The sequence below is a fragment of the Macrotis lagotis genome, chromosome 5 (assembly GCF_037893015.1).
Source record: "Macrotis lagotis isolate mMagLag1 chromosome 5, bilby.v1.9.chrom.fasta, whole genome shotgun sequence".
In the NCBI taxonomy this organism is placed as follows: Eukaryota; Metazoa; Chordata; class Mammalia; order Peramelemorphia; family Peramelidae; genus Macrotis; species Macrotis lagotis.
This window is the reverse complement of record NC_133662.1, coordinates 257,914,486-257,927,191: the sequence shown is the minus strand read 5'-3', so window position 1 is coordinate 257,927,191 and position 12,706 is coordinate 257,914,486. Positions and strand designations below refer to the sequence as shown.

General features: G+C 46.7%; 2 protein-coding genes across 13 annotated transcripts in view; one reads left to right on the top strand and one right to left on the bottom strand.

The window, feature by feature from the left end:
• KLHL6 (kelch like family member 6) overlaps positions 1-714 on the bottom strand; it is a 94,929-nt gene extending 94,215 nt beyond the window's left edge. For all 6 annotated transcript variants that reach the window (XM_074189499.1, XM_074189500.1, XM_074189498.1 and 3 more), the window contains exon 1: positions 526-714. The gene's annotated coding sequence lies outside the window, so the exon portion shown is untranslated. The remainder of the gene's footprint in view (positions 1-525) is intronic.
• The window catches only part of KLHL24 (kelch like family member 24), a 44,290-nt gene continuing 31,862 nt past the window's right edge, over positions 279-12,706 (top strand). The window contains exons 1-3 of one of the 7 annotated variants that reach the window (XM_074189511.1): positions 279-376; positions 5,563-5,623; positions 11,940-12,032. The gene's annotated coding sequence lies outside the window, so the exon portion shown is untranslated. Of the gene's footprint in view, positions 377-1,272; positions 5,624-11,939; positions 12,159-12,706 lie in introns of those variants that run through there. The other 6 variants (XM_074189509.1, XM_074189506.1, XM_074189507.1 and 3 more) reach the window with 6 other exon arrangements.

The window sequence follows — 12,706 nt, the reverse complement described above, 5'->3', positions numbered from 1 at the left end:
CATGTGGCTGATTCGTCCATGCTCGTGAGCCTTCCTCCCCGAGCCACAGCGGCCGCAGCTCGGGGGTCTCCCGAGCCGCATCCCTCCAGGCGGGGCCGGTGACACGTCATCTCCCCTCCCCCGCTCCTTCCCGCACTCCTCCTCCGCCGCCGCCCCCAGGGGCCGGAAGGGGCGGCAACTACACTTCCCGGCATGCCGCGGGGCCCCCGGCGCGGCCGCTCATTGGCCGCCTGGCGCCGACACGCCGTGTTTTGACTCGGGCGGATCACGTGCCTCCTTTGTTGTGAGCTCGAGTCTCGGAGCGGAGCGGCCGGAGAGGCGGCCGGGAAGGCGAGGGCCGGAGCACGCTCCCAGCCGGGGCCGCCGGGCCCGACAGGTAGCCGGAGGCCGGGCCGCCGCGGTCCGGCCAGAGCTGGGGGGAGCGGCGCGGGGCGAGGGGGGCACGCGGCCGGCAGGGCCGGGGGACGCGGAGCGGGGGGAGCGCAGGGCGCCGGCGTGGCTCCGGGGCGAGCCCGCCCCGCTTACCTCTGCCGCCCGGGGGGCCGGGGGGTCGGCCTCGCGCCGGGCCCGGGTCTCCGGCCGGGGCGGCAGCTCCCGGAGCGATTGCGAAACGAGTGGCGGCCATCAGCTGACCGCGCCCCCTCCCCCTTCTCCTGCCTCTGCGGACGGCGGCGCGCGCCGGGGGCCGGGGGGCCGGGGGGCCCGGGGGGCGTGGCTCCCGGAAGCCCCGCCCCGCGGCCCTGCCCGTTGTTTCCGCGAGTCCGAGTCCGCTATCTCCATGGCCTGCGGGCACTCTGCCGGGGCGCCGCGGATTGGCCGCTGCAGCGGCCGGTGGGCGGGGCGGCGGCACCGCTTCCGCGAGCCGATTGGACGGCCCGCGCCTGGGGCGCCCCCCCCTCTCCCGCCCCCATGAAGGTGACCTGGAGGACGCGCGCGCTCGCCCCTCCCCCTGCGGCCGGGCCAGTTTGGCGCGCGCGCCCGCGCGAGTGGGCGGGGCCAGCGGCTCGGGGCCGCGGGCCGGGTGTCGCCGTGACCCGGCCGTGACCCGGCCCCCCCGCGGGCGGCCGAGCCGGAGGCGGCCCCGGGCCCCGCGCGGTGAGTGGCCCCGGCCCGGCCCCGGTGTGCCCGGGAGGGGCAGCTTGTCCGGGCGCGCTGCTGGACCTGCTGGTTTGGGCTGATTTCCTCAGAAACCGGGAGGTCCGCAGGGCGGCGGGGGGGGGGGGGGGGGGGATCGGGGCCTCGCGGCTGGACTTGAACCCAGGGCCTTCCGGGTCAAGGCCGGCCCCGGGAGTTGGACCCAAAGCCGCCGTTGTCCTCCCGAAGTAAAGCTTGCTGCACTGGGGAGCCCCGGCTGCGGGGACTTGGGGGACCCTGGGCAAGTGAGTGAGGCCCCGGGCTTCCCTTTAGTTTTTTATTTCTTTTTTAGGGGTTTTTTCACAAGGCAGTGGGGTTACGAGGCTCGCCCAAGGCCACACAGGTCATGATGAAGTGTCTGAGGCCGGATTTGAACCCAGGGCCTCCGGACTCCAGGGCCGGTGCTCTAGCCACTGCGCCACCTAGCCACCCCCCCCCCCCCTTTAGTTATAAGACTTTATGCTGGTCCTGCCCGACTCATCGACTCCTTAGAATTTGTTTTACCTTTTGGAACCTTCTTTGGATACCAGTGAAATCCCAAGGGTACTCTGGGTTTTTTTTTTAATTTTATTCTTAGTGTTTCTGAAGGTTTTAGTGATTTTTTTTACCTTTGAGATAAATTAATAACTATTTTCACGTGATATAAATTATTTAGCATTACCATTCATGGATTTAATGTTAAGCAAAACAAAGATAGTTTATAGACACATTTGCAACTAATTTTAAAGAAAAATTCTAAAGTAATCTGGTAACTACTTAGCCTTTAATCACCTTTAATTGTACTGAAAATTGAAATAGGGAAATAGAATTACACAGTTTGGCTTGCTGTGGTCTTTAATGGAATTTTCTTTCTAGTTCTTTAAGCAAAAATAGTTTGATTTTGTGGTTGATCCAAGCTGACAAGTATTTAAGTAGCAGTGCCTGCCTTCAAAGACCTCACAGTCCAAAGTTGGATGCCAACAACTCTGTAGAAGATGTAGTCTTAAAGGGGAAGGCTAGCCAAGGCGTCTTGTAGAAGGTGGGATATCAACTGAGACTTTGGAGAAGGCCTAGAGGCAAAGGAGGACAGGAGGGAGAACGGAACCTGAATCAGGGAGCAGTCTGAGGAATGGGGAGTTTGGAGAAGGAGCATCTTGTCTCCAGAAATTAGAAAGTGGCCAGATCATGAAAGGCCCCAAAAGCCAAATGGAATTTTATGTTGGAGCCTAGGACTGTTGAGGGGTAACCCAGCCACCTGGTTGCAGCTCCTCCCCAGACTCTTCTCTTCTCAGGTCCCTGTCCAAAATCCTTCCTCTCCGGTGTGAGACCCAAGAGCATTCACATGAGTGGGGCAGGGTCCTGCCTTGGGTACCATCTTTTTTGCTTCCTTCAGATGGATACCAGGTGGTTCCTGTCTAGTGTGGCCAGGGCTCCTTTGAATGCTAGTTTTAACCTAATGCAAGAAGCCAAGGCAGGGGAGAGGGATCCGAAAGATCGGGGTTTGAATTTCACCTCTGATTTGGTGTGTGATTTTTCTGCCATTTCAGTTCCATTTTGATCCTATTAGAGATGAAGTCTGCTTGCTGTGAGGGCAGATCTGTCCATCTCGGACTCTACAAGCACTGCAGTGAAAAAACCCCACCATAGGAGTCTTTGCTCCGATGCCTTGCCTTTGCTGCTTCCCAATAGCCCTCCTTGGGCAGGCCCTCAGCAGATGGGGGGGGGCACCCTGCTTTGCATCTGCTCTAGACCCAACCCAGCCTGGAGGAGAGAGATGCTCAGACAGGAAAGCTGGTTGAGTTTTAACTTGAGCCATTCTAAGAGCTGCCCTCAAATGGAATCCCTGGAATGACCCTGCTAATTGGGTGCCCTGGCTAGGGAATGGAGCCCAGAGCGGAGTCCTTAACTCTCTCCAGGCTCCCTCTGGGTCAGGCAGAATTAAAGGAGCCTGTGGGAGGGTGAGGGGGCCCAGCAAGAGAGTTGTTGCCTTCACCCTTCAAGCCATAGAACAATATGCAGAGTTCTGTATTCCTCGAGACTCACACACTCACACATTGTCACTGCTATAGATCTGAACTCTTGGCTTCAACTCCTTAGAATGTCCTACATCTGAACCTCAGAGTCAGTGCCTAGAATGTTCTATTCATAGAATCTTGGCTTGGAAACCACAGTCTCTGACACTGAACCTCTTGGGCCCATCCAAGGTGCTGCTCTTTCCTCTGAGCGTTCTCTGCCTCCTTCCCAGGGCTAGCCGATAGAGCCGGGTCCAGAGGCAGGGAGCTTGAGGAAATCATCCTCCCTGTGGAGCTTAATCCAACATCCGTCTGTCATCATGTGAAGCAAAAAAATGTGGGAATGTATGATCCTCATCACCAAACGTGGGAGAGAGTCTCAGCAAGTTCCAATTCAGCTGAAGATTGGCTTCTTTACCTCAGAGTTGTCCTGGGTTCTTAGTGAGACTTTTCCATCTTTTATTTAAACAATTAGACAGTATAAAGGGATTTAGTTTTCTGCATTTAAGAGGTGCTGCGTGAACCCATTTGAAAATATGAGCAGACAATTGAATTAAAAATTTGACATTGCACATAAATTATTGGCATTTTTAATTGAGTGAAATATTACTATATAAATATTTGAATTTGTTTCCTTTTTTTAAATTTAAAAAAAATTATTTGTAGAAACTCCAAAATAATATCATGACCTAGAAGTGTGGTATAACTCATAAATCCCCACCAGTGTTGCCATACTGCAGAGGCTTCTGTTGTGGACTCAGTCAATCACCAAGCACTATGGCTAGGAAATACAAAGACCAGGAACGAGACAATCCCTCTGAAGTAGCTTCCATTTGGAAAGGGAAGGAGGCAGCAGCAGATGAGCTCACAGCCCCATGAGAGACTATGCAGACCTAATATTGGAAGAGAAGGGAAGGGGCTCCAGGAAAGGCAGAAAGAGAGAAAAGATCTAGAGCAAACAGGAAGCCCCGAATGGGTCAGGGATGAAGTCCTTCTCTTCCCGACCTACTCCCCAGCTGATAGAATTTATTTTTTGCACTCCAGCTGGACTTCCTATATGTCCTTGGAAGGCAAGACTGCCCCCAGTCACTGCACTAGACTGGAGAGCAGAACACTCTTCAGGGTCTAACAGTTCCCGAGCAAAAAGAAGGGGGCTTTTGCCTTAATTTTTCTTCCCTTGCCATTCTCATTTAGGTGGAGATTTCTATTTCTTCTTCTTAGTTGGAATGTCATAAATATGCACGTTTTGGTTTGGATTGTGCTCATGTCTCTTGTATTGAATCTTGTGACATAATTTCTCGTGGACGTGTGATACTATTTTTGGTCAATTATGTGTGTGTGCTTGTGTCTCGGTGTCGTGCCCTTCACTGGCCTGACTGCCTGCTGGTCTGGTGAATGGGTGGCAGACCACTTGGAAGGCCTTCCTGGAGGAATTGCAATCATATGTACTCACCCACAAGAAACCAGTGCTCTCTGGAGTGGGATCGATTTGGTTGTTGAGTCCTAACCTGGGACTGTGTCAGTGAGGAGACACTCCCTTCACTAGTGCAGGTCTCTGCATGGAAGCTTGTCCCCAGAACTTTGAGGGCTCAGCCCCTCCTAAAGGCCATGGGCCAGATTGTAGCAGAAGTGGTGTAAAATTCCGGTTCTGCAGTCAGTCAGCAAGCACCTACTGAGTGAAGGCCTCTCCTTAGCCTTGGGGCTACAAAAGCAAGGAAAATGAGGCAGTTCTTGCATGAGCATGTCTTCTATGTTATTCATATGTTCTGTAGTAATACAGACTGAAAGGATGTGAGATACTGTGTGTATGTGGGGAGGAAGAACCTAGAACTGAAGAGTATCTCATCTCAGCATCACTCCTCCCCATTGTTGCCTTATGGAATATAATTTAATTATCTCTGACTTAAGAACTATTACCTCAAGGCAAAACTATTGTGAAATAAACCTTTGGGAACATATTGAAACTGATCTCACATTTGAAATAATAAAGTATCTTAGGATCGCTTTAGAGAGATAGCAGTGTTCTAGTAGTGTCATTCTAACCATAAGTATAAAGAATTGGTTTGTGATTTTATTATTCGAAATATTTTTAGCTATATTTGACATAACTCATAAAGAAGACTTTCTAGAAATGATGCCAAATAGCCCTGATATGAGACCCAGTGAGGTGACACCCTGGTACAGAACCCTGGGTCTAGGGTAATAAATACCAGGGCTCGGGAACTTACTAGCTGTTTGGCACTGGGCAAGTCAGTTAACTTCTTTTGGCCTCAGTTTTCTGTAAAATGACTGGAATAAGGAAATGGCAAATTGCTCCAATATCTTTTTTCCAGGAAATCCTAAATGGGGTCACAAAGAGTCAGACATGACCGAGTAACAATGATAACAAAGCCTATATAGTGGTTTCACAGCTGATTTCTCTGTTGTTTCATTTTAGGTGAAGAAAAATACCACAAATATTCTGGCTGTGTGACTTTATGCAGCGAATGCTAATAAAGGTATTTATAAAATGGATAACTTGTAAATTTTGTCATCAAGGAAATTTCTGTCCTTTGGCTAAGCAGATTTCATCTAACGTATTTAGAAAAAATAGCTATTCTGTTCTTAAAACTGTCAAAGAAAGGCATTTTAACATTCTCTTTAATAATCTCTGAAGTTTTATTCTTACTCATTTGTCTTTCAGCTTTGAGTCCCTGTTTAGTTTTAAAGTAATTTCTTCTATTCATTTTTGAAATCCTATTACCAACATTTTTTCTTCAAGCTGGCTCAGGCTGTTAGGCTCCATAGACATCTAAAAGGAGAATTCAGATTAGTAGAAGGTCTTTCCTGCTGCTGCTCCTCATCCTGCGCCGTTGCTTCCATCTCAGTGCCAAATTCAGAACTTTTTGACTCTTTGGAGGTTGCATATCACAGAGAGAGGAGGAGATGGAAGTTATCTCCCCACCTCAATTCTCCACCAAAGGTCTGGGCTGGAACTATTTCATCCTTTAGACTGTCTTGCTGTTAGAATTCCAGATTCTAAACGACCTTACTATTTTGTCAGAAGTCCACAGGACATGAATGATCCCCCTTAACTACTTCCAATCCAATTCCCATTTATATAATTCATTTCATTTTCTCCAATGACTTAAAGCATTTCACCAATTCCACAATGATCAAGGACCTTTTTTGGCTACACAAGATGTCCAAGAATTGTTGACAACTGTTTTCCACTTTGAATATACTTGAATAACTTGAGTAATTCTACCATATCTCATGCAATCCCCTCCTTGGACAACCCCTCCCCTCCCCCCCATGTTGTGGCCAAACTGGACTGCCATGGGCCCTGTACTGTCCCATTCCTTCTTAAGTATTCCCTGAGGCCCAAGGCTGTAACCTTCCACTGGCTGTCCCTCTCTCCTGTGAGATATGGTATTATGGTTATTTGTGAAGGGGATCTTGGCATAGGAGGTCATGCTAGGTCCCTCCTGCCTGATGTAAGTTTAATGAGTAAATGTGCCGCTTGAGATATTGGTAGAGGGTCAGGATGCCCTTGGGGTGGCCAGGCTTCCTCCTGGGACTGTGTTCATTGCTTTGATCTTCCAGTGCCAGGCACTTGACATTGACTAGCTGTATGTGACCTTGGACAAGTCACTTGACCCTGACTGCCTTGCATCTAGGGCCATCTCTAGTAGTCCTGATTCCTATCCGATCACTGGACCCAGATGGCTCTGAAGAAGAAAGGGAGACTGGTGATTTAGCACAGTTCCCCCTCACTCAAATCCAGTTCGTGTGCTTGTCATGGCAATATCTCCTGATGTTGTGGTCATCTTCTTCTTCAAAATAAAAGGACTAATGTTAAAAAAAACAAAGGTCTTCATCCTGCTTGACTTTCTAAATCTGTCATAGGGACCGCCCATTGCTATGATTTATTTGAGTACATTCAGAAGATAAATATACATGTCTTTTTCAGATGATTTAAATATGCCTGCAATTTTCTAATTTTAGAATTCAAGTGAAGTCTAGGTTTTTTAGTTTTTTCTTGAAAATTTTTGTGAAGTGCTCCTCTTCCCTCCTTCCATAATTCCTGCTTCTAGGGAGGTAGAGTGAGCTTCTGATATAAGGCCTGACCTGGTGGGGAAGCAGGGGACCAGCTGCCTAGGGAGAGGAGATGAGGACAGAGCTCCTGGCTCCATTCCACAGTGGGCTAGAGGGGCGGCACCAAGGCTGGCTGCTGCACGTTCAGCCTCGGAATGATAGAAACACCCAGGCTCAATAGAGAAGGAAAATAACATCCTTGACAGCTCTGACCTAAACCACTAGTTCAGGAAGTCTTGGTTCCTTACCTTTTATGCCAGGAGAGGGTGGGGGGACTAGCCCACAATTATCATCTAAGAAGAAACAAAATACAAAAAGTGAATTTGGAAAAGCTTCTCTAAAAATGAAGGAAATTCACTTTAATCTACTGTTGCACTCAATGCAAGAATATTCCAGAATCACAAAATGTGATGGCCAGCCCTGATTCTAGAGGCCTGAGGATGGAGCCAGAACTTGCTTCCCAAATGAGAGCTGATAGATGCAGAGTACAGAAGAAAACAGTGTTTGAATGGGGAGAAAGTTGCATTAGGATTGTTTAGCTTGGTCCCAGATGAACTTTTCCAATTAAAATGACATGATATATTCTCATTGTAAACAAAACAATTGTAGAATTTGATTTGAAAGGGAGGTCAGCAGCCATCTTAGCCAATCCAGGAGCTCCGAAAGAAGGAAACCTCAATACAACACACCCAAAAGTGGTACTTGAGTCTCAGAGCTGGAAAAGCAACAAGGAGGGGGCCACCCCACCTCCTGCCAGTGTCAATGCCATTTTTGGACAGCTGAACTCTTCTGTCATCCAGATCATCATTCCAGCCACCCTAAGCCAAGGGTCCAGCCTTTCTTTAAGCTTTCCACATAGCTTTTTAAAACAAAACAAAATGCTCTTTTTATTATCCTTAGCTTCCCTTGCCAGCTTCAGATCATTCTGTGAGAACTAGCATTCATGAGGGTGTTTTTTATAGGACTGTGCCACACTTTTACATTTGACTTTTGTTACCCAGCCTTCTTTGCATTTCTTTATAAAATATGATGATGATGGTGATGTTTGTCCTTCATTCTTTTTTTTTTTTTTTTTTTGCAAGGCAAATGGGGTTAAGTGGCTTGCCCAAGGCCACACAGCTAGGTCATTATTAAGTGTCTGAGGCTGGATTTGAACCCAGGTACTCCTGACTCCAGGGTCGGTGCTTTATCCACTGCACCACCTAGCCGCCCCTTGTCCTTCATTCTTGAAGAAGACCACAACATCAAGGAGGTAGCCTCACTTTTTCCTCCAGAACCATCTGGGTCCAGTAGCCAGATAGGAATCAGGACAACTGGAGATGACCCTGGATGTGAGGCAGTCAGGGTTAAGTGACTTGCCCAAGGTCACTCAGCTAGTAAGAACTAAGTATCTGAGGCTGGATTTGAACTCAAGTCTTCCTGTGACTCCAAGACCAATACTTGCCACTGGACCACCTATCTGCCCCCTAACTTCATTAATGAGGCCCCTTTTATCTACTTTAGTCTCTAAAGACCAGTCCCATTTTTTTTCCCTTACTAGAGTTGCATCATGGTATGATTTCAGAATTTCATTTTGAGTCTTCCTTATCACTTCTGGACTGATTTCCTCTGAAGCATTTTCTTTCTTCCTTTGAGTCTCATTCATCTTTCCCTGAAATTTGCTTGGAAGTCTGTGCCCAATTCTAGGGTTCATGTCACTGACCAGATTTCCTCTCCTATGTCACAGCCTCTAGAAAGGAGTGGTCACTTCCCCCCAGGGTCCTCTCATTTTTACTTCAGATACCTGTTCCTCATGAGTGAGAATCAGATCCTTAGTAGGATTTTTCTGTTTTGATTAGTCCACTTTTTGAAAGTTAACTATCCTTCTTTTGGTGGGCAAGAGACAATAAGATGTTGGAATAATTGGAATATTATATCATGCTGTGTTAAGATTATATAGTTCCAAAATTCTCCTTAAATTCCCTTTTTTTCCTTCTAGGTCAAGAGTTCTTAATCTCGTTTGTTTTGTCTTTGGTGAAGACCCTTTTTAAAATAATGTTTTGAGAGTGACATCCTGAGATCTGTTTATCAGGATAAACTCTATAGAATGGCAAGGGAAAAGAGTTATTATTGAAATAGTCATCAAAAGAGTTTAAAAAGCAGACTCAGACCTCAAGTTTAAACCCCTTTTCAAGGTGATTTGTTGTATATCAACCACAGATATCACTTCTCTTTCTCCCCCTTTGACTTTCCCCCACATATTCCTTCCTCCTATATCCCAGATTTCCTTTTCTGAGACCTCCCTTCTGTGCAGTGCTCTCACCGCAACCTTTCTATTACAGATTTTCTTTAATTTATTCAGAAATTTCAACAGTTCAAAAGGATTTTTACATCTGAAACATGGTACCTGTTGTGGGTGTGGGTGTGTATAATTTTGAGAACTAATGTTTAGGTACTTAGACTGGAAGTGTGAGGTGGGTAGAGTCTTTTCCCTCTTGCTAAAGTTGTTCATTTCTTGATTGTCCCTGATGAAATATATTAATAAAAAAAAGAACTAAGAAATTTTCTTTAGCCCAGATTTGTTTTAATTGGTTGAAATTTGGATTGACCTGTTTTTCTCTCTGATCCCTTTTACTTGCTGCTACTAATGACTGAATCATTTTTTCAGTTATCACAGAAATGAAAGTAACTTGACTTTTTAGGTGGCTAGGTTTATAACATATTGGACTCTTGACTTCTTTTAATGAACCATGCAAAGATAAAGGCGTTTTCCCATGTTATTCTTTGCCCCTATTTGGAGCAGTTTCATAGGATCCTATCGTTGGTGATAGAAAGGACTGAAAAGAATGTCCAGTCCATTGGGAGAAACTTTGTGCCAGGGATATTTTCCTGCCAAATGAGTGAATTTAACTATGAAATCCCCAGCTCTCAATCTGTGTTCCCTTTGAGCCCCACTAATAAATAGGGGACCCCGGTAGACTTAAGGAGTAAAGTAAGCTCAGCTTTGCCATTGTTTTTGAAGTGGATCCTTACTAGTAAGGCAGAGGGGTCCCTGACACCAGGGTCTTTTCTCCTGTTCTGCTCAGGCCCTTTACAGCCCAGCTCAATAACTGTTTGTAAAATTGAAATGAATCCTTCATCTCTTCTAGGAGTTCCAGAAACAAAGAATAATTTTTTTTTTTTTAGGTTTTTGCAAGGCAAGTGGGGTTATGTGGCTTGCCCAAGGCCACACAGCTAGGTCATTATTAAGTGTCTGAGGCCAGATTTGAACTCAGGTACTCCTGACTCCAGGGCTGGTGCTTTATCCACTGCGCCATCTAGCCACCCCAAGAATGATTCTTTTTAATCCTCATTTTATCCACTTAAAAGCAAACAGGCTTCTGAGCTCTGTTAGGAAACAACAGGCAAGGAATTAAAGGAGTAGGAAAATCTGGCCTTGTTTTAGTTGTTACTGCTGTTCAGGAAATGTCTCCTATTAAAATGACTTGAGAGTCCAGAGTACATGCTGCCAGGCTTCTGTAGAACCCAGGACCACTAGAGGTTTCTCTCCAGAGCTATATTTGCAGGAGAAAAACTGGAGAGATTGAAATGACTCCCTCCCTAAAGTGTAAGTCCCTTGAGGATAAGGAGCTTTGTTTATTAGAGGTCAGTCTTGTCTGATTCCCTCCCTGGCAAATTGGGGACCCACGGCCTCAAGGGGTCATCTGATTCACCCAAGTCAAGCCAGTGATGAGCACCAGAAGTGCTTTCTCTTGTGCAGGGGTGGATGAATGTTGGGCAGTGGACAGGGAAATTGGGGAGGGTCACACCTGAGGCCCTGCTTTTATCTGGGAGAAGGGAGAAAGGCAACAGTCAGCATACCTTTATGACATCCCTGTCATGTGCCAGGCCCTGGGATTGAAGCAGTCCTCAAGGACCTTAGCTTCTTTTGGGGACAACTGTGTGTGTGTGTGTGTGTGTGTGTGTGTGTGTGTGTGTGTGTGTGTAAGGATATGTAGAATAAATGTAAGGTCCTCTTTGAAAATCATCAATTTTATTTCTTTTAGAAATGATTGTGATGCTTTGGACAGATTGGTAAGAGAGACATCCTCCAAAAGAGCTGGAATCCCCCAAAGAGCTTTGATGTAGTTGTGCTAACAAACAGTTCATTCTGACTCTACCAAGAGCACTCCTACTTGGAAGAACACTTTACTTGTTTTTATTTTTTGTTGTTTTTTGCAAGGCAAATGGAGTTAAGTGGCTTGCCCAAGGCCACACAGCTAGGTTATTATTAAGTGTCTGAGGACAGATTTGAACCCAGGTACTCCTGACTCCAGGGCCAGTGCTCGATACCTAGCCACTCCGGAAGAACACTTTCAAGATGAAAGCCCCTCCACCAGAGATGGCCATCCTCAGCAACAGGGAAGTTTGGAAGAGAGAGAAATAGTGTTCATGGGTTTTGTTTTAGAAAGAAAGAGAAGAGAGTGAGATCATAAGAGATAAGATTGGAATATAAAGAGATTCAGCAGCCCAGAGGAGTAAAGGGAAAGTGATTGACCCCAGGTCCCACAGATCATGGGTATTGGAGGTGGGGATGAAGCTCAGTTCCTTTTGACTCCCCAGGTCAGCCCTTTGGCTGCAAGTGACTGGGCCTGTCAGGGAGAAGAGGCAAGACAAAGGTGATGGGTGCTCTTGCTAGGGATCTGTGACTTATTCACTGTAGAATCATTTAAGGCCTCCTAACACTGATATCTCAGTGTGTGTTTTCTCTCCAAACAGGCAAGATGGTGAGCTTTCCACCCCTGGCGTGATGTAAAGAGTTTGTTCCATCCAAAAAAGAAATGTGATATCTGGTGGCCATCCTTAAGTTCAGTGAGCATTTATTAGTCACCTGATGTGTGCCAAGTACTGCTGGGGTAGGCCCTGACAACACAGACAAAAACGAAATGTACCCTGCCCTCAGTGGGCTTATAATAGGAAAAAACCAACTACATACAGATAAGTAAATTAGAAAATATATGTAAATGTATATAAAGTAATATATATAAAGTAATTTGATGGCAGAGTCTTAGACATGTCATGTAGCCCCCCTGTGCCTTAGTTTCCTTATCTGTAAAATAAAGAATAAGCCTGATGGCTTGTAAAATCCCTTCTAGGTTGATATCTGTCAAACTGATCCTCTGATTTCCGGGGGGGGGGGGGAGGCTGAGAGGGGATGGGTAGTACCTTAGTGAAGGACCATCTGTGGCACTTGAGGGGATTCCAAGGATAGTCTTCTCTGTCTTTGGTCCTCAGGCTTCAATTTAAAGCCTTTACGGAATAAGCTCTATTCCTTGCTTTGTTAGCATAGTCTTGGAGAACTTGAGTGAGTTCTCTCCATCTCCCAGGAAGGCATCAGAGTGGACTTGAGTGGCAGGACAATAGAGGAAAGTTTGCAGCCTTAGGTTGGGACTGGTCCTCTGTGCTGGTCTGTTTTGAAGGTAGCCTCTGATTCTGCTATTATCTATGGCAGAGTTTTGTTTTATTTTATTTTACTTTTCAGAGTG